The 26,155-nt window shown below is 43.0% G+C and overlaps 1 pseudogene; it reads right to left on the bottom strand.

Moving 5' to 3' along the window:
* Positions 1-21,739: 21,739 nt before the first annotated feature.
* LOC101318515 (5'-deoxynucleotidase HDDC2 pseudogene) lies at positions 21,740-22,476 on the bottom strand (annotated as a pseudogene).
* Positions 22,477-26,155: the final 3,679 nt, after the last annotated feature.

Here is a 26,155-nt window from a genome sequence, read left to right as displayed (position 1 = left end):
ATCTTTGTTGGGGGACAGAGGACGGGGTTTCCTATTGCCATCTTGGTGACATCACCTCAATGATTCCATTTTAGATGAGGAAACTGAGGCCCAGGGAGGATAAAGAATATAACAAATTTCACCTATTCATTCAGTAATGTTTAGTAAGTACCAACCATGAGCCAGACCCTGTTCTAGGTGCTGGAGACACAGGAGGCAACATTTTAATGTGTCGAGACAGACGGTAACCACGTAAGAAAATTAATTATTTCAGTTAGAGGTAAATGCTGTGTCATCAATAAAACAGAGTGATGTGGTAGAGTCAAGAGGGGGTTCACCAAGGAAGCTCATCAAGGAAGACGTCTCCCAGGAAATGACTCTGAACTAAGCTCTAAATGGTAAGAAGGAGCCAACCATGGAAAGGAAGAACAACCCAGCTAGAGAGAACTGTAAGTTTATCTAAGCATAAAGGCTCTGAGGCAGCAACCAGCTGGATGAGTGCAAGTAAAAGCTAGAAGGTCAGTGTGACTGGAGCATCATGGGAAAAGGGGGGATCAGTGGTGTTTTAACAACTGACCCTCTGAGAAAAAAACAAAAAAATCTGGGTTTGTAGCATTTCCCAATTGCCAAGATGTAAATATTTCCACCATGGCCAACTTAAAGCTATCAACATGGTGTCACTAAATGCAAAGTTGGAAAGCCCTGCACACAGTCATCTCATGAGCAGGTATAAGGGGCTTCAGGACATCACTGAAGGTGTTATGAAATGAAATTGAGAAACAGATAAGGGCCACCATCACTCAGGTTTTGTAAGCCGTATTGAGGAATTTGGACCTATGACAAGATTATCGGGGGACTTCCCTGTCGGTCCAGAAATGGGACTTCACCTTCCAATGCAGGGGTTGCAGGTTCAATCCCTGGTTGGGCAACTAGGATCTCACATGCCTCACAGCCAAAACACCAAAGAAAAAAAAACATAGAGCAGAAGCAATATTGTAGCAAATTCAATAAAGACTTTAAAAATGATCCACATAAAAAAATCTTTTAAAAGAAAAACATATTATAGGGAAATCATTGGAAGATTTTAAGCAGAAAGTAACATTACCAGATTTATTTATTTATTTGTGGTATGCGGGCCTCTCACTGTTGTGGCCTCTCCCGTTGTGGAACACAGGCTCCGGATGCGCAGGCTCAGTGGCCACGGCTCACAGGCCTAGCTGCTCCACGGCGTGTGGGATCTTCCCGGACCGGGGCACGAACCCGTGTCCCCTGCATCAGCAGGCGGACTCTCAACCACTGCGCCACTAGGGAAGCCCCAGATTTATATATTTTTTAAACATGATTATAACCACTGTGTGGAAAATGGACTGTCCAAGAGCAGAAGTGGAAGTTGAGAGACCAATTAGGAGGCTATTGCACCATCCAAGGAATGTGGTGGCTTGGACTATCATACGTCGAATCTTCTCTAGTGGAGAATGAAGAAAGAATAAAAATATTTTGGATACTAATTCAGAGGTAGAAGTAATGGTCATCCTAGTGGATTGGATGTGGGAATAAGAAAAGTTAATGAATAAAAGATAACTTCTAAATAAACAAACTTACAGTTACCGGGGGAAAGGGGGAGGGGGGATAAATCAGGAGATTGGGATTGACATATACACACTACCATATATCATAGATAACTAGGGACTTCCCTGGTGGTCCAGTGGTTAAGAATCCATCTTGCAATGCAGGGAACGCCAGTTCGATCCCTGGACGGGGAACTAAGATCCCACATGCCGCGGGGCAACTAATACGTGTACTGCAATTAGAGAGCCCACGTGACTCAGCTACAGAGCCCAAGCGCTCTGGAGCCTAGGTGCCACAACCAGAGAGAAACCTGCGCACCGCAAGGCAGAGCCTGCGCCGCCACAAAAGATCCCACACGCCACAACTAAGACCCAATGCAGCCAAAAATAAAGAAATAAATTAATTCATTAAATATTTTTTAAAAATAGATAACTAATAGGGACCTACTTATAACACAGGGAACTCTACTCAATACTCTGTAATGACCTATATGGGAAAAGAACCTAAAAAAGAGTGGATATATGTGTATGTATAACTGAATCACTTTGCTGTACAGCAGAAACTAACACAATATTGTAAATCAACTATACTCCAATAAAAATTAATTTAAAAAAACAAAGATTACTTCTTAGATTTTTCATGAGTAACTAGGTAAATCTTGGTGTCATTTACTGAGGAAGACCAGGAGACTAACAGGCTTAAAGTATGTGGTGAGTCAAGGGTTTTTGTTAGGACATGTTTAGCTTGAGACACCGATTAGATATTCAAGTGAAGGTGGCAAACAGTCAGATAGATATACAAGTCTAAAGCTCAGAGAAAATAAACACAGGCTGGAGTTATAAACTTAGGAATGGACCGCAAACAGAGGGTAAATGAAACATGGGACTAAATTAGACCTCCTGAGGAGAAAGCAGACCCAGAGCTGAGCCTGGGACATGCCAACATTAAGAGGTAGGAGAGGAAGAGCCAGCAAAGGTGATTGAAAAGGGCAGCCAGGGGCAGAGGAAAAGTAAGACTGAAACGAGGAAAATTAGGTGTCTTAGAGGCCAAAGCAAAGGGGACTTCCCTGGTGATCCAATGGTTAAGAATCCGCCTTCCAATGCAGGGGATGTGCGTTCGATCCCTGGTCGGAGAACTGAGATCCCACATGCCCCAGGGCAACGAAGCCCACATGCCGCAACTACTGAGCACTCGAGCCACAGCTAGAGAGCCCTCATGCCACAACTACAGAGCCCATGCACTCTGGAGCCCACATGCCAAAACGAAGAGCCCACACACCACAACAAAAGATCCCACATGACAAAAGATCCTGTGTGCGGCAACTAAGACCTGACGCAGCCAAAATAAATAAATATTTTCTGAAAAGAAAGAAAGAAAGAAACCAAAGCAAGGAAGCATTTCAAAAACAAGGGAGGGGCTACCTGTGTCCAGTGCTGCTGAGAGATAGGGACAGATGAGGATGGACAAGTGGCTACTAGATGGCGGTCAAAGGTTGCCTTTGGCATGAGAGTCTCAGTGGATTGGTGAACACAGCAACCCTATGGAATAGAATGAAGAAAGGATAGAAGTACAACCCCCTGGGAAGGAACACAAAGAAGTGGGGTGGTGGCTGGAGAGCGACATGGGGTCAAGGGAGGACTTCTTCATGAGGGCAGACACTTGGGCAAAGACCTGGGAGAGAGGGAAGAGGGGATGACGTAGGTGAGAAAAGAGTCCTGAGCAGGCTGTGGAGGGGTGGGGTGCAGGTGGGGAGTAAAAACCAGAGCTCAAGATAACTGTTGTCCCCAGGGACACCTCTTCCACTGTAATAGAAGCAAAGGCAGGTGGGTTCAGTATTTCAGGGGGTAGATAAGAGATTTCCTGACCTATTATCTTTGTTGTTTCAATAAAGTACAAAATGACAATTATCAGCTGGGCATGGGGTTGGGTGAAGGTGAAACTACTCCCTCTATTCTGCCTTCTCCCCCTTACCCTACTAAATACAGTCACACTCAATGCCCTGAACTTTTCCATCTTTTTGTCCTGGTCTTTCTGATCCTGCTCTGACTCACCAGGCTATCTCTCCTAAGTAAGAAGTCTACATTTTTAAAACAAAGCATCTGGAAATAACACATTAGTTTCCCCAGCCCCGCCCAGCCCCGCCCCGCCCCTCCCCACCCCGCCCCACAATGCTTCTGTATCACAGAAACATCTCAGCCCGGTAGGGTTATTTTGTTCCCCTCAGACACGGTAGGAAGACCTTAACCCTGGACCTGATACCACAGCTATTCACGTGGACAAATGATGAATGACATGAGATTCTGGCATGTAACCCCCCAGGCTCCAGTACAGCTGCATTACTCACATTTAACCACTGACCCTCCATCCATAGAAAGTCAGCTTTGGATCATCTGCCCCAAAGAGGGGAGGGACGCCCCAGAACCATTTACAGTCCTCGCCAACGTCTCGGAAGTGGCAGGTTGGGATTCAAATACTGTCTGTAGAATGTCTACAAACTTGACATTTAGCTCTATTTAATGTTATAAGTGGGTGGAACTCAAGCCTAGATAGCCACGCATTTCCCATTCCCAATAATGACATCAGGGCCGTCTGCCTCTGCCGTCCCAGAGAAAGGTAAAACAGGCCTCCAAGCCAACCAAGGTGGAGGCTCATGCCTGAAAAATGAATTCTTTCACCCACAGCTATTTTTTTTTCCACCAATAGAAATACTTCCAGGCTGAGTTGGCAAATGGGAGCCTGAGAACGTGTGGGGAAATTCTGGTTCTTACTGCAGCTGCTGAGTAATCGCTCTGAATTCATTTTGTCTCTACCAGAACTCTGCCTGCGCTTCCTTGGGAATTCCCCCAGAACAGGGAGTTTGCAATAAACTTGATGTCATGCTATTTATTTCTAAGGCAGGAAATGGAATATTTGTGGAAATTCCTTTGCAAGAAGAAATGATGACCTTTAAACTTTCATCGAAAGAAAAGGAAGTATATGCTCTAATAAGATTCCCTCGGTCGATACTATCCAGCAGGGCTAAGAATCTCTTGCCTTTGGAGTGACCTCAGCAGAACAACTGAGAGACAGCTGGGCAGTGGCTCCACGGTTCCTAGGACATAAATCCCAGAGACCCTTCCTCCTCCCACCCACCCTCCAGTCACATGAGGTCTTGAATTTCATTTTCTAAGACTCGGAATGAAAAACACTCATCTATAAGAACTCCATACTCTCTACCTGAGCTTATTTCCCAAGCCTGTCCCTCCACACCCCCTTGCCCATCAGTCAGTTGGCGTCCCTGAATGAGGAAGGAACTTTCTGCCTGGTCACCAAAAAGTCCTCCTTGGCCTTCAGGCTGCTCCTCATCAGCTGAGTTCCCACCAGGCCGGGCCTCTTAAAACCTCTCCCTGAGACTTCCCTTACAGTCCAGTGGTTAAGACTCTGCCTTTCCACTGCAGGGGGCACAGGTTCGATCCCTTGTCAGGGAACTAAGATCTTGATCTTGTATGCCTCACGGTATGGCTGAGAAAAAAAAACTCTTCCGGGCTTCAGGCCCTGGAATCCCTATACTCAGAGGCTTATCTTAACTCCCCTCCCCTTCTCCCTCCCCTTTTCCTGGCAGGAAGATCCATCCTTAACTGCCTCCATTGACCTTCACACCATCCCAAATTGAGCTGCAGCATCTCTTCTATCCTCGCAAGACGTCGCCCTCACCCGTGGGCTGGCACATTCTCCTCCTGAGAAGTTTCCACAAAGTAGCTGCTGAAGTAAAAGGAGAAAAGGAGGGATAAAGGGAGAAAGGCAGGAGGGAAGGAGGAGAAATGACTTTTTACTTAGTACCAAATGTAACCAATATATCAGGCAGTCTGAACTTCACGAATGACAAACAAGAAATGACTTTGTTTTCAGTTTATTTTTGTACATGGTGTTAGAGAATGTTCTAATTTCATTCTTTTACATGTAGCTGTCCAGTTTTTCCAGCTCCACTTATTGAAGAGACTTGTCTTTTCTCCATTGTATATTCTTGCCTCCTTTGTCATAGATTAATTGACCATAAGTGCATGGGTTTATTTCTGGGCTTTCTATCCTGTTCCATTGATCTATATGTCTGTTTTTGTGCCAGTACCATAATGTTTTGACTACTGTAGCTTTGTAGTATAGTCTGAAGTCAGGGAGCCTGATTCCTCCAGCTCCGTTTTTCTTTCTCAAGTTTGCTTTGGCTATTCAGGGTCTTTTGTGTTTCCATACAAATTGTGAAATTATTTGTTCTAGTTCTGTGAAAAATGCCATTGGCAATTTGATAGGGATTGTAGTGAATCTGTAGATTGCCTTGGGTTGTAGGGTCATTTTAACAACATTGATTCTTCTAATCCAAGAATGCAGTATAGCTTTCCATCTGTTTTCCTCCAGCAACTGCTTCACACATGCTCTATCATATCCTTCTGATCCCTCCAGCCAGTGCAGAACTTTCTGTTGAATAACCTTCATATCTGAACAGTCTCAGGTTCCAGATAAAGAGGGCAGATATGAACTCTTTCACTAATTCTGTTCCTTTTCCCAAACCCTACTAAAATAACATTAAAGGGATCTTTAAAGGCACAAACCCACAAGGATGGAGAGAACAGGAAAGGAACCAGCAATAGTGGAAGGAGATGAAGATCAGGCAGCTCCCTGGCATGCACTTTGCTGAGTGCACATTCACAACAGAGATGCAAGAGGTCTTAGCCTCACATAGGAGTTTTTCAAGGAAAAAAAATTTTTTGAAAGCTGGAAAGCAATAGTTGGACAAGTGGAAGTTGATCTTAAGTGAGCAGTGGAAAAACTCAGAACCAGCCAACATTTAGTATCTCTGAGAGAGGGATTAGAGGGTAAAATATGGAAGACTGCTTGAAAGCCAATAAAGAGAGCAAAGAAAAAGTACATCTTGTGCCATTCCATTTTCATAAAACTCTAGAAAATGTAAACTAATCTACAGTGACAGAAAACAGATCAGTGATTGCTGGGAATGAAGGAGGGGAAGAGAAGGAATTACAAAGAGGCTTGAGGGAACTTAGGAGGTGAGGAATACATTCGCTATCTTGATTGTGGTGATGGTTTCACAGAGGTATGTCAAAACATATAAAGAGAACAATTTAAACGTGCAATTTATTATATGTCGGTTTTACCTTAGTAAAGTTGTTTGTTAGAAGTACTGACAGGGCTATGAGGAAATTCTCATTTGTTGCTGACTGGTTCAGTGTTTTTGAAGAATAACATGATAGTAATTTAACATCTGGATAATAATTAAAATGACATTAACAGGGAAAAAAATAAATAATTATATCCACAGATGACTTTTCCCATGTTAACAGAAGACAACAAGAAGATAAGAAGACTCCGTAAAGGGTGTAAAATAAAGGGTCTTTGAACTAGGGAATACCAGGTATATTTGAAGGTGGGAGAAGTATCACAAACAGAGTAATTAATGACAGCATGCAACATGATTCTGAGAATCCCCGCCCTTCCCCCACACATACCACTTGCAGAAGGCTGATGGCCAGGCCTTTACCCTTTAGGCAGGAGACTAAAAGAGGCTTCTCTGGGGAATCAAGCCAATACTGATACTAGGGCTTGTTCAACCCAATGGCCCTGCCAGGGCATCAAAGGACGACACTCACAGTCAACAAGCCTTACCCATACTCTCAGAGTTTCCAATCAGCTTTTGAGCACCCACTTTTGCACATAAGCAGAAAATCTAGGATTACTAGACATCTGCAGGAACTTTCTAGCAAGGTGGGTATAAAAACAAACCAACTGAAAAAAAAGCAGAGGGAAAAGAAGAGACTATGCAAAGAGAATGAAACTTTAAAAGCAACAACAACAAAAACTATTATGAATGTCCTCAAAATAATAAGATAGTAGGATCATGAAACAGGAGGAAGATACCATGGGGGAACGAGAGAAGGGCTGGGGGAAAATATTCAGAGAAAAAGAAAATATGGTAAGAGAAATGAAAATAATTAAGAAGTTGGGAGATTAAGTTAAACAAATCTCCCAGGAAGTAAAGCAAAAGACTAAAGACTTAGAAATAGAACAGAATCAATAAGAATATTAGAGGGCAGATCCAGGAGACTCAGAAGCTAAAACTAGAGGTTCCAGAGGAAAAGACAAGAGGAAAAATCAGAGCGGAAAGGCACTTACTCAAATAATTAATAAAGTTTTCAGAACTTAAAGGACAGGAGTTTCCAGATGGACATGGCCCATTGAGTGTCTAGCATAATGAATGAAAAAAGGTCCACAGCATAAAATTTCAAGACACTGGGGATGAAGACATAATCCTACAATATTCCAGACAGAAAACCACAGCCACGTGGAAATAAAGGGCATTTGAATGGTATCAGACTTCAAGCAGCAATATTGAAAGCTAGAAGAAAAGGGAGAAATGCCTTCAAAATCACAAGGGAGAATTAATTCCATTCAACCCAGAATTCTATATCCAGCCAAACTATCAACCAAATGTCAAGGTAGAATAAAGACTTTCTCAGACATGTAGGTTCCTAAAAATATTTTTACTTCTTTGGCATCTTTTCCCAAGAAGCCACTAAAGGGAGTAAACCAAGATAGAAGAATACATGGGAAACAAGGAAAGGGTGGCTCCAGTGCAGGAGTAAGGTGTAGGGAATCCTGATGGTGAAGGAGATCTCAGGATGAAGCTGTATGCAGCAGTAAAGAGAGCCCCCAGTCCAAGGTAGAGCAGGTCAGAAAACCTAGGAAATATTCTTTTTCTAAGATAAAAGAAACTGCCTAATACATCTGAATGTCTTAAAATTTAAACGATTACTGGAAATTTAGAGTTTGATTAATAATCATCAGAGGTGGATTTACTGTGAAGCTAATCAAGCTTAAATCTCAAGACCCTTCATTTACAAGGTCCCTTGCAAAGTCTGTGCTTAGTTTGTATTTGTAATTTTTTTTAATAAATTTCTTTATTTTTGGCTGCGTTTGGTCTTCATTGCCGTGTGCAGGGCTTTCTCTAGTTGCGGCGAGCAGAGGTTACTCTTTGTTGAGGTGGCTTCTCTCGTCACGGAGCACGGGCTCTAGGTCCGCGGGCTTCAGTAGTCGTGGCACATGGGCTCAGTAGTTGTGGCTCGCGGGCTTAGTTGTTCCACGGCATGTGGGATCTTCCCGGACCAGGGCTCAAACCCATGTCCCCTGCATTGGCAGGCAGATTCTTAACCACTGCACCACCAGGGAAGCCCTGTATTTGTAATTTTTATTCGTTTTCTTAAAGAGGGCTGCCAATAGAAACTATATCTAGCCCCAGTGATAAGTACATAAAAACTAAGCAAATGAAAGAAAGACAGTTATTAACTCAAGGGAAAACAACATGTTGAACTGGAAAGGAAGAGTTTACTAATTGGCTTAGGTCTGAATAGCACTGACATATTCATAATAATATAAACTCTTATTATTAATCTAAGAAAATTAAGATATAACTGTATTAGGAGGACTGGGAAGTAGGTGAAGTGGATGGTTGGGACAGGACAGAGAACTGAAATTCTCATTCTCCAAAGTGGGAAGATCATCGTTAATGCCTAAAACTTAAAGTTCAGGAAAAAGTAAAGCAAGTGTCTCATTAAAAATAAGAATTAAGTACGAAATGATAGAGATGGGAGAAGAAGAACCTGCTATATTTAATATATTTTATATTTATATCGATTAATATACATTTATATCTATTAATAATAATATATTAGTATTTAACAAATCTTCTAGAACTATTTGACTCTTTACATGTAGAACTTTTAAAAACAAACACAAAAAACAATAAAGCTGTACTTTTTTTTTCTTTACTGGCTTACGTCAAAGATTCTCTATTTTTTTCTTTTTTTTGGCCATGCCACATGGCATGCACTATGTTTTAAAACTAGATTTAAAAAGGAGAAGAAAAAGTCTAATCAGTCTCATTTCAGTAATTAAAACTCCCTTCCATAACACAACATTGTAAATCAACTATACTTCAATGAAAAAAAAAAATTTTTTTAGATTCCCTTCCAGGTTAGTCCACCAATCTAAGTCAGAACTTCAAACTTGCCTTCAAAATCAAAACGTCAGTCTCACATGTGACCAGTACACCAATTCCTTACTCTGAAAGGGGCAAAGAGAAAATAATTAAACGTTAGCCTGCCTCTCTGTGTGTGTGTGTGTGTGTGTGTGTGTGTGTGTGAAGCAAATGTGACAAAACATTGAGGACTGTTGCTTTAGGACGATGAGTGTGCAGATGTTCATTGTGCTATTGTTTAAACTTGTCTGAATGTTTGAAATTTTCCATGGTGAGAATTGAGGGGGAGGAAGGAAGATTACCAATCCCACAACTAATTCAAAGTTTCTCAACCTGGCCTGTGGCTCTGGGAAGGGGGGCGTGTATCTTCCTTCACTCTTTCCTCCTTCCCCCCCTCCAGTGTCCAAACTTCCTCCCTGATTTGGAGCCTAGGAAGAAGTAGTGGCAGTAGGGAAAGTCTTCCATGTCTGGGGTTTGCCAGCCAAACGGAGTCTGCCCTGAGTGGTGGGTGTGCTCGGCGGAGGCCTAGGTCAAGCCAGTAGTTGGATACAACTGGTGCAGGCAGGTCAGATGAGCGGGTTTGGCAAGCAGCAGGAAGTCACTCATTGGCGTGAGCTGACTTGAATGCGGGGGCAATCTAATCAGAGGAATCTGCCCGTGAGGAAATCGTGGCATCCTTCTTTCGTAGATGCCTCACTCAGGCACAGGAAATCACGGGGAAGGGACTTGGAGGCAGTATTTCATCAGACGCTCCGTGAGACATGGCTATACCCAGGACACAGAGGCAGTGGGTAGGGACGTGATCTTCCCTCTTCTGCACTGATGCAGAAAAGCCTTTGTGCCTGTACACACACGGGTCCTCAGAGGACAGCCGCTCCTGGAGAGACGGGCCTCTGGCGTAGACATCACATCTCTGCTGGTCCCTGGCAGCAGGGCCAGTGCAATGCCCTCAGGAAGCATCGCAAGCCGCTCCCAACAACAGCAGGGGCAGTGCCACGTGGGGACTGTCGCTGCCAGGCTGATTTACATGTGAGATAGCGACAAAGCTATCTCTGAATCTAAGATAAGCTGGGTGAGACTGAGTTCTTGGCCAGAAGAAAACAGGAGCCAGGGAAACTGCAATTATGTTTTTGCAGTTTCTTTTTTTTAATTTTTATTGGAGTAGAGTTGATTTACATGTTGTGTTAGCTTCAGGTATCTAGCAAAGTGAATCAGTTATACATATACATATGTCCACTTCCTTTTTTAGATTCTTTTCCCATATAGGCCATTACAGAGTATTGAGTAGAGTTCCCTGTGCTATACCGTAGGTCCTTATTTGTTTTTGCAGTTTCTTTACGCCCGCACAATTGTGAGGCCCAAAGCGTCTTTGTTTTGTTTTTCTGTCTAGTCTTTTAACAGACTTATTGAGATGCAACTTACAGTTTAAAAAATGCACACACTGAAAGCATACAGTTTGATAGTTTTGACAAAGGCATACATCGGTGAAACTTTCCCCACAATCAAGATAATGAACATTTCCATTACCCCCAAAAGTTTCCTCATGCCCCTGTGTAACCCTCTCTCCCCCGACCAGCAGCCCCCAACACCAGACAACTACCGATGCTTGCTGTCCCATTAGTCAGTTTGCATTTTCTAGAATTTTCTATAAATGAAATCATATGATATGTTCTCTTTCATGTTTGGCTTCTTTCAGAATAATTGTTCTGAGATTCCGCCACATTGATGTGTGTATCATTAGTTTATTCCTTTTTGTGGCTGAGCGGTTTTCCACTGTGTGGAAGTACCATAGTTTGTTTATCCAATCACTTGCTCGTGATGTTGAGTTGTTTCCATTTTTAGTAATGACAAGTAAAGCTGCTATAAATATTCCTGTATGTGTATTTGTATAAACATATGTTTTCATTTCCCTTGGGTAAATAAAAACCGAAGAGTGGAAGGTCTGAGTCATATGGTAGATATATGTGTAAAGTTTTAAGAAACTGTCAACTTGTTTCCCAAAGTGGTTGTACCATTTTTCATTCTCATGAAGGTTCTATTCTTCGACATCCTCATCAACACTTGATATGGTCAGTCTTTTTCATTTCAGACATTCTTGTAGGTGTGCAATGAGACCTAAAGAGTCTGGAGTTCCACTGGTATCTTCTTTGGCACCAAGAACAATGCCAGGCCTAGAGGAAATACTAGTTGCTTGATTGATCAGTTTTTTTCAGTAAATGGAATCAGTTACAAACTGGTAGGCCTACGGGTTAAACTGTTCCTAATCAAAGGCACAGACACAGAGACAGTGAGGTATAGAAGGCAAAGCAAGGGATTGGTAAGGAGATGACTTGGGCTCTAGTCCTGGCCCATCATCTAGTAAAGTATTAGTTAAGTAGCCATTAGTTAAGTAGTAGTATTAGTTAAGTAAAGTATTAGTTAAGTAGTCACTCAACTTCCCAGGGGTTCAATTTTCTTATCTGTAAAATGGGAAACATTAGGATAACTGATTTGCAAAAGTTTATGGGTGGTCAAAATTATGTATATCAGTGAAGAAGTCTTTTCTATATAATAGAAATTTCATTTTTATGAGGGATGCAAATTTCCAAATATTTTAAGGACTACATCAGATGCAAAAGAAGAGAACTTGAATATTTTTGAGTCTTTATTTTTTACCTGGAAATTCACCTTTTGTTTGATTTCCACAACTACCTTACAAGGAGAGCTACCCCATTTCAGATGCTAGAAAACACCAATCTGTCAGACTCCAAAGCCCAGGTTCTTCTTCTGCAATGAGAAATGAAGCAACTAGTTCCCTACAGATGCATTCATCACTCAGGAACCCTGTGTATGTGCACTCTGTCCCCCAAACTGAATAGAGTTGCAGTTTCATAATAATCCCCTCAGTCATCCTCAACCCGATCCTTAACACAAATGGTTTAATCAGGCCTAGAAACAAAGTTGCTGAGGATTTAAAAGAAGAAGAATGTGTTACAAATGAACTTATATACAAAACAGAAATAGAACCACTGACATAGAAAACAAACTTATGGTTAGCAAAGGCGAAAGGGGGAAGGAGGGATAAATCAGGCATTTGGGATTAACATATATACACTACTATATATAAAATAGGTAAACAACAAGGACCTGCTGTACAGCAGAGGGAATCATACTCAATATTTTATAATAACCTATAAGGGAAAAGACTGAAAAAGAATATATATATATATATATATATATATATGTATATATAACTGAACCACTTTGCTGTACACCTGAAACTAACACAACATTGTAAATCAACTATACTTCAATAAAAATAAAAAATTTTAATTAAAAAAAATTTTAATTAAAAAAGAAAAGAAGAAGAATGTGTTTCACCTCTTCTCTACTGGAGAGAGCAGAGCAAGAGAAGCAGAAGGGTCAGCCCACACTGTCCTTCACATCTCGAGGATTCAGGGGTCAACCATATTTCAGGAGGGCCATGGACAAGCTGAGTCTTCACTGAGGAGAACAACCAACTCAATGAGGGGTCTGAGAGACAAGCTCTGTGAAAAGCAGTTAGAGAAGATTCGGGGGCACATGATCGATGTCATCACCTTCCTCAAGATCTCTGCTGTGGTGTCATAACTTCCGTGCATCTTTGTCGATATACGTTGGATCAAAAGAAGGGACTCACAGAGTTGCTTACAGTCTTTGGTTCACCAAAAGGGAGAGCATTCTAATAGCAGAGCTGTCCAGCTGCAGAGTGGGCTCCTTCACAAAGCTACAGGTACCCCATTTCTTGAATCACTCTCATCTCTGCAGGAAATGCAGCTGAAGGTACTTACTGCCACCCTGAGGAAGAGTCGGACTAGGAAAACAGTTCCAAAATTCTAAGAAGTAGAAGGTATGGTCACATACTTGGAGTTTTCTAAGGTCTTTGTTTAATGAAACTGAAGAGTTGAGACAGGACATGCCAAATTAGACATTAATAGAGATTGCATTAAGACAACACAAGTAGGGACTTCCCTGGTGGCTCAGTGGTTAAGAATCTGCCTGCAAATGCAGGGGACACAGGTTCGATGCTTAGTCCGGGAAGATCCCACATACCACGGAGCAACTAAGCCCGTGTGCCACAACTACTGAGCCTGCACTCTAAAGCCTGCGAGCCACAACTACTGAGCCCGTGTGCCACAACTACTGAAGCCCACGCGCCTAGAGCCTGTGCTCCACAACAAGAGAAGCCACTGCAATAAGAAGCCCGCCCACCGCAATGAAGAGTAGCCCCCGCTCCCTGCAACTAGAGAAAGACCACACGCAGCAACGAAGACCCAATGCAGCCATAAATAAATAAATAAATAAATAAATGTATATATTAAAAAAAAGTCAACACAAGTAGATGGCAATGAAGTAATGAGTTCTAGGGTCTGGCTCAATTACAGTGGTAAAGGCTGAGTAGGAAGACTTCCCAGAATATTAAGTAATGCTGAGCATGAGGCCAGCTCAGCTGGAGAGCAACAGACTGGAAGGACTTTTATACAGGGGTCTACTACCCCAAAATCCACCAAGGTGTCCAACAAAAAGAGGCGTACCTACCCTCTTCAAAGAGCCCAGAAAAGTCCCAAGAACTGAAGGCCAGAGGAAGATCTCTTTGAAAAATTTTCATAAGCTAGCTGGGAAGACTTCTTTTTAATATTTTAAATCTTTTAAACATTTTTTAAATGTTTTTCTTATTATAACAAAAGTAATATAGGTTTGTTGCAGAAATTTTTCAAATAAATAAAAGCACAAAGAAGAAAATTTAAAACATCTGTGATTCAAAATGCAAAATATTCCTGTTGTTGACATACTGGTATATATCCAGCCAGTCTTTTTGTTTTTATAAAACAGAATCATAAATACTGCTCAGTAACTGAAATACAGGGCAAAAGGAAAAAAACATATTTGCTTCATCCGTGTCAATGAGTTTACTATTTTATTAAGAGGTTTTAAAAGCTAACAGTAAAAAATCGAAAAGGTAAAAATCATTAACAGAAAATTAATGAAATTTTTAAAGTGAAAATAGCATTGGTGAAAGTGTGGGAAAATGGGCACTTTCATACAATGCTAGTGGCAGTGTATATGGACACAACCTTTCTGGAGGGCAATCTGGTGATAGAGTCCATAAACTTCTGGACACTGAATTCCACTTTCAGAAATTTAGCCAGAGGAAAATTTATCCTATGGAAATGTATTCCCCAGATTATATAAGTATTTGCCTTTATTTTCTTCTCATAATTTTATGATTTCTTTTTTTTAATGTTTTAAGTCTTTCATTTATTTGGAATTGAATTTGGCATGAGGAAAAAAATGCAACCTTTTCATTTTTTATTTTCCAATGCATTATCAGTTCCCAAGGCACCATTTATTAATTAATCCATGCTTTCCCCCTCTGCTTGCAAATACCGGAAGTTTGGCTTTGACATGTAATCCACTGCCGTTTGGGCTACACTTCAGGTAATGCTAGACTGAAAGTCAGAACATCCTGTCTCCTCCCTCAAACCTATGAGACAAATAATATGTCACTTCCTCTCTTTTTATTTTGGTTCTATGAATTCCTTCTTTCCAAATTCTGCAAGGAAAGGCCACTGGTTCCATTGTATAGAAATTCCCGGGGCTACAGACAAAGCAGAACTAACTAAAATGGGGAAACCTGGGAAACGCTATTGGTTCAACCTACCCTAAGCTGTTACTCAAACTGTCTAAAGCTTAAATCATCATCTTCCTTCCCAAACCATTTCCTCCTCAAGACTTCTCCATTTCTATTGTCCAGACTCAAGATCTTGATGTCACCCTAGAGTCCTCTTTCTTCTCTCTCACACACCCAGGACCCAGCACGTCATTTCCTCCTTCCCCACTCGGGCCTCTCAGATCCGCCCCTTCATCTGGTCCCATCACGGCTTCTCTCAGCCCACGCCTTGCTCACCTTTCACCTTTCGTCTCCCTGCCTCACTCATTTCCTGTTCTAATCACTGTCAAAATGTTCTCCATCACAGCATCGCTCTGCTCCAAACGCTCCAGGGCTTCCTCCTTGCTCATAAACGACAGTCCAGATATCATATTGTTGCAGCAAAACCAGAAATGAGATTTTTCTGATAAACAAGGAAAAAATGAACAGGCTGGGGAAACAACATAAATAGGCCTGAAAGAGTTAAGCAATCTTGGTTATTCTTTAGCTGTTACTACTAACAAACATTTGTAGCTAGACTTATCCTTCACAAAGCTGATTACCTTCTGACTCCATACAAATTACCCTTTGCACCTGGCATTTCTTCTCCCCGTGCATTCCCTTGTAGCATTCTTCATTTCAGAAAGAAGGTCACGGGCCAATAACACCAGACCAGATAACTTCAAGGATGCCAGCTTTGGCCATAAATTTGCAGAAGAAAAGAAATGCAAGACCTTCACCAAATTGATCCTTATCATATACCCCAGACTACAAGCCCCACCTATAAAATCTTCTCCGATTCCCAAAGGAGGGTGGCACAGTTATTGAGGCATTAGCATACTGTGTCTTCCCTTTGCCTGGCAAAGAAAATAAAAAGCCTCTCTATTTCTTATCTTCCAATTCTCTGTCTCAGTGTTTTTATTTGGCATCAGTGCACAGGGAGCCAGATTTGGCAACAATATCAATACTCAGCGATGTCCGCTGCAATTTGGGAATCCCACCCACCTCCTCAATCTTTTCTCCTTCCTCTGACACGAGCTCTCTGTCTATCTCGTAAATATTTCGTTATTTCTCTCCTCTTTTACCTCCAGTCTCAACTGGATTTAGGGATCTTTATTCAAGTATTGAATAAAGTATGACAGTGCCCACTGTTAATTTCTAAAATTTTAAATTACACTGCACCTTAATGCCCATGTATTTACTTTTCTCAGTGGGTCAGTAGCCCTCACAAAAGCACAGTTCTCAGTCCCAACGTAAGGCCTTGCCTTTTCCAAGCTCTTCTTTTAAGAGACATAAATGTCTGCAAGTTGCACCATATTCGGTCCCGGAAATTTTGCGTCGACGATTTTATCAGACCACTTCCCTCCAAGCCAAGAAAGAGCTGGGATCAGAATAGGGCACTGGGTGACTGAAATGAAAGGGCTGAAATAGGTCAGAACAAGCTGGAAGGAGCGGTAACACCAAAGGTGAGCTGGCAATGGTTTTGGCTGCACTGGGACCTGTATCCTCACGTGGATGGACCAGAGCCGGCAGCTCCCTTGCCTCCCAGGACCCCACACTCTCCATGCTTCCCCTACTTCCCTGGCTTCCCAGTTGCCTTTACCTGCCCCTTCCTGGGCACCTGCCCTCTAACCAGTCGGTTTGCCTACCGGGCCCTCTCACCCGCTCTCAAGCCTTCCACTGCTAAGGATTCCACAACACCAGCTCCAGTCCACTGTCTCTTCTGAGCTCTAAACGTATGCCTGCAACTCCCGCCTCATAAGCTCCTCCCACCCCACAGCCTCTTGTCCAAGTCTGCCACCATTTCTCTCAGAATGTGGTACCTTGGTATTCCTCGCTGCTCCTTCCAGAATATGGATAACTCAAATACATCAGCCATCCAAGTGGGCAGTTTTCTTAGGGCCGTCTATCTTCTTCACACCCCACGTCTAACCAATAACCAAGTCGTGTAGATGCTGCCTTCTAATAACTCCAGTACATCATTTTCTCTCCACCTCCACTGCCACCACCCAAGTCCGAGCCATCCTCATCTCTCACTGGGAGGATTCAACAGGCTTCTCCCCTCATTTGCTTTCTCCCCTTTAAAAACACAAACCTGATCTTTTAAAAACACAAACCTGACTTTACCTGCTTAAAAATATCTCAAAATGCCTTCAGAATAAATCCAATGTCCTTAGTATGTTTACAAGGTTGTCAGTGACCTGGCCCTGTCTACCCCTTCACCCTGAACTCGTGCCACTTTGCCCCTCATTCTTTTGGCTTCTGCCAAACTGGCTCTTTTCCAGTTTCTCTAATACACAACAGTCCTTCTAGATTCGGGGTCTCCACGCATGCTGTTCTCATTGCCCGAGACATGAATCTCTTTCCATACGTCTACCTGCACCTTCATCTGGCTAAACCCTCCCCTTCCTATCCATTAGGTTGCTTTCTCAGAGAGACTTTCCGTGACTTTTCAGAATAGATTAGGTTCTCCCCTCCCACTGCATATATTGGTATCTCCATACAACCCTTTTCTTAATAACCACCCCCAACCGTGATCATCTGTGCAAGCTTTGGCTTCCCTGCTAGCAGAGATGCTCCGTGAGATTCAGAACAGTGTTTCTTTTCATCATGCCTCATTCCTCAGCTCCAAACACATTCCTGGACCAAAGATCTCCATCTTCTATGCATGAATGAAAGAACTGATAACTTTAAAAAGTATTCCAGTCTACTATGCTCACTATAGACAAGCTTGCATTCCACTTTAAATCCCTTTGACTGTAACCTGATTTTTGGCTAGCCATATTTGACATTCCCTGCAGCAAATCTATGCTTTCCATTCTGCATCACGGAGAGACTGGGACTAGTAAGAAAAAGGTCTAAAATTCCATGGATGGAGGAAGGCGGATAGATCCCAAAGAAGGGGCAGCCTGAGCAAATGTGGAGAGATGGGAGAGCATTGGACATTTGGAAAGAAGGGAAAGGAAACTGACACTAAACTGAACACTCTTACAAACACAACCTCATTTAATCTTTCTAAAATCCTGCGAAGGAAGAATTACTAGCCCAGTTTTACAAATGAGGTAACCAAAGTTCTAAAAGTTAAGGAAATTGCCCAGGGCCACACGGTAGGAGAGACAGACATGAAATGTTACTCCTTATGCTTTCACCCCGCCTATTTCCTCAGCCTGGACTATCCATTCTCCACTATCTAAATCTAATTCTTCAAGACACGGCTAAAATGCAGCCTTCGGGAAGCTTCCTTAATTCTTGGTGTTAGCTTCAGTCACTCCCTTCCCTTCCGTCTGTTTCTGTCTCTACTACAGCACTTCTTTTATTCTGCTCATGCTATTGTCTTCTACACGGGTCTTGCCCACAAGTTCCAAGCCTGTTAAGGGCCAGTGGCTTTCTTTGACACCTCTTTCCCATGGCTTCCAGTACAATGCCTTACACATGATGGAACCATGAAGAAGGTTGTCAAGAGGGCTCCAGGAGGGCTTCACGGAAGTAGGCTCTATAGGATCACCTTTTCCCCTCTGCCTCCAAGTCCTGCTCCTGAGTCCAGGCTCTCTTAGGATTCTCCTCCAGGGAAGCCACAGTGCTTTGAGCAACCCTGCAGGGAATATAACGGCCTACTTGTGGACAGCACTGGATGGAAGACCTCCTGGATGGAAGAGTCCAGAAAAGGGGAAATTAAGATCATATTTTTTCCTTGGATATTCCTTTTTTTACCAAAATACTCCAACACTTGTCCAGCCTTTCAGGCTCAGAAACCTAAACTTCCTTTTCTGGAGGGTCATCGAGGGCTCAGATGGTCCTCCATGTATATCAAGCTTTCTAGAAAACAAGCCTGAGTCATCATCACTTAACAGATGGAGTAAAATTGTCATTTCCTTCTAATTTATCAGCAACTGTTATATATTTCTGTACTAGAAAAGGAACTTTTTTCTATATGCACTCAGAGTGGTAAATCAAATTTGCCATTGAAGTAATGAAAAAGCAGGTATGTCTTTGTGACTCAAATGTATGTGTGACTGAGAAAGATTCTACAAAGGATAGTGAGGGGACTTCCCTGGTGGCGTAGTGGTTGAGAATCTGCCTGCTAATGCAGGGGACACATGTTCAAGCCCTGGTCTGGGAGGATCCCACATGCTGCGGAGCAACTAGGCCCGTGAGCCACAACTACTGAGCACGCGCATCTGGAGCCTGTGCTCCGCAACAAGAGAGGCCGCGACAGTGAGAGGCCCATGCACCTTGATGAAGAGTGGCCCCCGCTTGCCCCAGCTAGAGAAAGCACAGAAATGAAGATGCAACACAGCAAAAATAAATAAATTAGTTAATAAACTCCTACCCCCAATATCAAAAAAAAAATAAAAAAGAATCTGCCTACCAATGCAGAGGACATGGGTTCAATCCCTGGTCCGGGAAGATCCCACCTGCCTCAGAGCAACTAAGCCCATGGGCCACAACTACTGAGCCTGAGCTCTAGAGCCCGTGAGCCACAACTACTGAAGCCCACATGCTCTAGGGGCCTGTGTGCCGCAACTACAGAGCCCGAGCGCTGCCACTACTGAAGCCCACGCACCTAGAGCCCGTGCTCCGCAACAAGAGAAGCCACTGCAATGAGAAGCCCACACACCGCAATGAAGAGTAGCCCCTACTCGCTGCAACTAGAGAAAACCTGCACGCAGCAACAAACACCCAACGCAGCCAAAAATAAATAAATAAATTTATTTTTTAAAAAAAGTTTTAAAAAGATAGTGAGGAATGAGTTCAGTGTGGGCTCTATGTAACCAAACATAACATTTCAAGAGCACAGAGCTGCCATGAGGCAGAACATGGTCATGTTCAGGGTAGTCATGAAATATGGAATGGACAGCCAGGGCTAGAAGCCTAGTAGTCATTCAGTACAACTTCCTCCCTTTATAGATAAGGAAGGTCCAGAGAATGTGTGGGAATTGCCAAAGGTCACGCAACTGGTTAGGGTCAGGGTCAGAGTCAGATCCAACTCTATTGCCTCTCCCACCACACTGTCTGCCACACCTGCCACTCCACACCCTGCCTGGGCCACATTTGCTCTAATCAGGGGCCCATCTTCTCCAGCAGCCAGGAGTTCATAACAAAGGGAGGGAGGAGAGAATCATGCACTGGGCATGGGACCTTTGCAATTGACCATCTGCATGCATAAGTCAGTCTCGCATCATATTAGATGCCCGTATTTTGTTTATAAAAAATGCTTTGAAAAATTGTAAAGTACCATATAAACGTTAGAGCTTGAATGTAATTATTATGTGCTTTGATTCTGGGCTGTTACTTCAACTTTATGATTGGCTATTTTGTTTTCACAGTTAATTGATCTTTATATCTGGAATTGAAACTTGGCCAACATGACCTTAGTGGAAAATTCATCTCCCAGAGGGTAAAGAATGTGACAAGAAGAATGCTAATCTAGACACACTTCTGTCCAAGAAGACATCGATTATGTGAAAGAGGAATTTTGAGGAAAAAAATGCGTGTCACTTTGGGGTTTGTGATAAAGGAAGGACAGTCATCCCCGGCAGTAGTCAGAATAGGTTAGGCTGTACCAGAGTAACACATAGACCCTGAAATCTCAGTAACTTAAACACGAATGCAGGTTGTTCTAGTCTCATACGTTTACAGCCACACCCCACAGCCACACCCTCGGGAACACACCACCTCTGAAGTTGCTGCGTCAGGGGAAGTTGGCAACGACAGAAGCACACACTGACCCTCGATTGCATCAGCCTAGAGGTGTAACATGTCACGTCTGACTTCCTGCTCACAGTGCATTGGCCAGACAAACCATGTGTCCCTGATCTAACTGCAAGGGAGATCAGGGCATGACGATAGACATTTACCAAGTAATCCCACCAATGAGTAGATGGATGTTCGATGAGCATGGTCTACCAAATATATGTTCCTTAGATTTCAAGAGAGCAAATATTGAAATGCTGGAGCATCTCATCTGTATCGAAACAAATGTATACATGCCTTGAGGAAAAAAAGACTGAAAGGAAATAGACCAAAATGATAATAGTGAATACTTTTTTTGAATAATTATTCAATTGTTTGGGGATTTTATTTTCTTCTTCTCTCTTTTTTTTTGTATTTTTTGTATTTCCCTAGCAATATTTAATCAACATGTTTTAGAACCCAAAAGAGTAATACAAGTGTTTTTTTTTTTAATTGAGAAACAAGTTCAGGCCAGAGATAACTATGATTCCCATAAGGAAAAGAAAAGAAAATCTTTTAAGAATGCACTTCTAATTAGACATGAATTAGACAGTCTAATTAGACAGTCACAATTAGCCAGCAAGAAGAAAATGAGAGAGAAGCATAGACATGACTGTGCCACACAGGAAGCTTTCTGATGAACTAGGATTTTTTTTTAAGGTTTTAAAAATTTATTTATTCAGTTCATAAAAAGTTCCCCACCCTCCAAGTCTTCATCCATGGTATTTTCAGGACCACACCCTGTTCTGTAGCTTCTTTTACTGTCCAAATTGTATCATGTTTCTTGCTGGAGTCCAGGCAATTGAAAATAAACAGACTCACATCTGGGGAATCAACAGACCAACAGTGGCAAAACACAATACCATGAAACAGAAAAATAAAATGTTTGTTACAGGAGTGCATCTCACGAGTGTGGCTCGCTGGCGGCGGCAGCTATGTGAGCGTTTCTTTCTGCCTCGAGTTCAGAAACCATCTGGGCTATCTCAGGGTGACTGAATTTTCCTGCTGTGGACTTGTAGAAGTCCTGCAGTCTCCCAGGTTTGTTCTCAAGGTCTTCATATTCAGATGCCTGAAGAATCATTTCACATTGGTCCAGCTGCTTCACAGATTTAACTTCTGCACTAGATTGGGTCTCATATTCTTTCCAAAGTTCATAGAGCTCTTTTCTGAGATCCTCTGGGAGTAGCTGGGTTAGCTGCTTCATAGCTTCCTCTTCTCGCCTATGTTTTTCCTCTTTGGGGATGTTATCTGCTGGTGCTATGTCCCCAGCGATGCATTCTGTCAAATCATGAACCAGGGCTAGGCGTACACATCGGTCTTTGTTAAGATGTTCATCTTTGGTCACCAGATCCATAATTGCCATCCTATACATGTGACCTGATATGCTCTCTGGCTTCTGGACATTTCTGTATGCCCAGCCAGTACATGGGACTCTCTTGAGCTGTCCCACCAGCCGCAGGAACTGCAGCAGGTTCTAGGCCCCGTGGCCCGAGATGGGCGCAGCCATGCGGCTACCCAACCCAACAGTGAACTATGATTTTTAAAGTGTGTCTGTGAAAGAGAGAAAAAAGGACACAGAGCCAATGGAGAAGGCAAAGAGGGGGCACAGCTCTATTTACCACCATCTCAAGAGAAGAAAGAAAGAGAATTTAGAAACAATAAAAGCACATACATCAGGGAACAAACAAGCTTAGGGGAAGACAGGGGATCACAGCTAAATGGGGATTTGCTGGCTGACCAGGAAACTGTCCCTTCCTCACCCTGTCAACTTGAATTTCTCCATCTGCTCCAAGCCACAGCCATCTCTATGCTCTCCGAGTTCTCAGAGCACTTGCCCAAAGTTTACCCAAGATTAAATGCGTAAAGACCTTAGTGGGGTCGACACAAGGCGCTGCCCGGCTGGCTCTTGCCTCCCTTCCCCCCCTCATCTCACCACCTTCTCAACTCCCCTCAACTCTGGGCTCCAGCCTCAATGCCCTGCTTTCATGTCATCATTTGACCCCCATGACTTTTTCTCTGCCTGGAACGTTCCCTCTTCCCTTCCCATTGAACTACCCACTCCCGATCTCAGACTAGCTCCTCTGTTCAATGTCCTCACAACACTTTTATCTCAGTTTGTACATATCTACTCATATAGGGGATTATTGATGAGCACTTTTGCTGTCAGCTTCCAGGAGAGCAGAGACCATAGCTGGTTTCGCTCACTGAATGGGGTTTCATTTTTTTAACTCCTTTTTTACTTACTAATGAGGAGCCATGGAGAGATTATATCTTCACCTTCCCTTTCTTTACTACAGAGCCAGTGTCACTAGGTAGTGGGATATTTTGAACTAGAAATCAAGAAACAGCGAGTTTTCATTTTTCTTTCCCACTCTCATCATGAACTCTCCATGTGACCTCGGGACACTGACGCTCCCCCTTCTCTGAGCCTACTTTCTCTTTTAGGAAGTGTTTAATCTACATAGTGTCTGAGGTGCATCCTTCTCCAACATATCGTTCTAGGCCCTTCAAAAGACTAACAAGACAAAGCAGAAGAAATTAGAGATTAACAAGAGCAAAAGAAAGAAAGAGGTCACCCACTAAGAAAAAGAGAATCCCTGGTGGTTGACTGAGCCTCGACTCTGGAATCTGAATTCCATTTCAGCAACTTGGTTACCTTGCGATCTTAGACAGATTGCTCCACCTCCCTGGACCTAGGTTTCCTCTTCTATAAATGTGATAAGAATACCGACCTCACAGTTTTGATTATCTCCCTTCAATCAAGCACTCTTTCACCCTGTCACATCCAACTACATGCAATGATTTTAAAGTTGGTTCCCAAGATGTTTACAGATGATTCCTGTCTTCGTGATACAATGACAAGAGCATCACCAAAGTCCCCATTCAGACTCCACCACGATCATGTACTCAATTACGCCGATTGCCTTCACCCCTTTCCTGTATTTCCAAAGAAAAAAGTGAGATTTCATAGAAGAAGAGAGGAAAGCTATTTCAAACCATTTCTTTTTTTTATTTTTTATTTTTTTTTTACAAAGAACCTTAGAATCACTGAATGATAGGCTGTTTGAGGCAGGAAAGACCTTTAAGGACAATCAGTTTCAGCTCTGTCACTTGGCGTTGGTGGTGATAAGAGACTGGCACATCTATATGCAGTGGAAAGAGAAGCTTGGACTTGGAATCAGAAACCCGAGGTCAAGTGCTGGCTCTGGCAGTTTAGCGACCATAGGTTGGTCACTTAACCTCTTCACGTGTCCTCAGCTGTGAAAGGGCATGGTAATCACTGTCTCTCATAGGTAAAGTGAGGAGCCAGTGAGACAGTGCGGGTGAGAGTTCTTTGTGAACTATGTAAAGCAGTTTTCAAGTGAAAAGCACCACCGTGACTGTTAGACCCACAGCCTCCAAGCTCATAAAGCGTATCCAATCACCTACCAAAATACTACATCCTCTCATCCTGCATACCTATAGCATTTTTTATTTACTTATTTTTTTTTTGCGGTACGTGGGCCTCTCACTGTTGTGGCCTCTCCCGCTGCGGAGCACAGGCTCCGGACGCGCAGGCTCAGAGGCCATGACTCATGGGCCCAGCCGCTCCGCGGCATGCGGGATCCTCCCGGACCAGGACACGAACCCATGTCCCCTGCATCGGCAGGCGGACTCTCAACCACTACGCCACCAGGGAAGCCCTATAATTTTTTTTTTAAGATTTAATTTTATTTATTTTTGGCTGCATTGGGTCTTTGTTGCTGCGTGCGGGCTTTCTCTGGTTGTGGCGAGCTGGGTCTACTCTTCGTTGCAGTGCGTGGGCTTCTCATTTGTGGTGGCTTCTCTTGTAGCAGAGCACGGACTCTAGGCACGCGGGCTAAGTAGTTGTGGCTCGCGGGCTCTAGAGCCCAGACTCGGTAGTTGTGGCGCACGGGCTTAGTCGCCCAGCGGCACGTGGGATCTTCCCGGACCAGGGCTCGAACCTGTGTCCCCTGCATTGGCAGGCAGATTCTTAATCCCTGTGCCACCAGGGAAGTCCCAATACCTGTCTAATTTTGTGAATCATGAAAGAAAAATACTGACGCCCAGCAAAACCCCTGGCACAGAATAAGGGCACAATAACTTTTTTCTGAATGATTTAGATTAAAAGGACTAAAGAAGGATTTTTGAGGCCTCCCCGGAGTCAAGAAGTGGATACAGGAAACCACCCAAATTCCCAGTCACAGGACAACCCACAAACACACTTGGGGCTCCAGTATGTTCCTCTCTCTGTTTCCTAGAAAGAGATGGTGTGGTGTTGAGAATTACTTGCAAGTCAAGCTTTGTTCACACTCACAGAAAAGCACGTTCCCCAAAACAAAGCAAGGACTCCTCACTCTCTAAACCTCACCCACATTTTTGTTCTTCCTTTAAAAACCAGTTTCCAAAAAGGTCATGTCCAGGAAAAAGTTAAGTGAGACACAACCTGAGTTGATTGGCTAGAAAATCAGTTCAGACCCTCCTTGAGAAATTCAGCAACCACATTTGAGCAATTTTCTATGACAGAGATGTGACATGGGCCAGGATGGGTGTTGCCACTGATGGTGGAACCAAGGGTATTTTCCTGGATTACCAAAGAGGTGGTATGTATTCCTCCCAGAAACTGAACCCACCCTAGGTTTCAGTGGAGGCCTTCACCTGAAAATGTCCTCCCTGTTGAAGTTTCAAGTCATTATTTTCGTAAGAACTATATTATCTTCAGTGAACTAAGGCATTACAATGATGACTCTACAGGGTCCCAAGTGACAGAAGCCATCGTTAGCGCTGTTATTATTTTTGTTTAATTGCATCTCCATAGCAGCCCACGTTCACGATGTGCTTTGCAATTGTTTCTTAGTAATAGTCTTCACGAGATCCGTAGGAGGCAGAGGGGGTAACGAGTGTTAATATTTCTGTGTAGCCTGAAAGAGAAGCACCGACTGCCAACACCTTTCACAAAAGGATCCATCCTGAGACATCCAAGCTCGTCCCAGTCTGGTCCTCCATCTACATTGCCTGCATCCAGGATGCCAGTTATTCCTGTGGTTCTTATTTATAACTATTATAACACCAGGTCTGTGAGCAGGAGGAACTGAACTGGACAATAGAATCAGTACCAGAGATTTTGCACCTAGGACAGACCTTAATGATCACCTAACCAACCTCATGATTTATGTCAAACAAGG

Source organism: Tursiops truncatus, chromosome 14, assembly GCF_011762595.2.
Source record: "Tursiops truncatus isolate mTurTru1 chromosome 14, mTurTru1.mat.Y, whole genome shotgun sequence".
In the NCBI taxonomy this organism is placed as follows: Eukaryota; Metazoa; Chordata; class Mammalia; order Artiodactyla; family Delphinidae; genus Tursiops; species Tursiops truncatus.
Note: the sequence above shows the minus strand (reverse complement) of the source record. Positions and strands in the feature narration are given on the sequence as shown.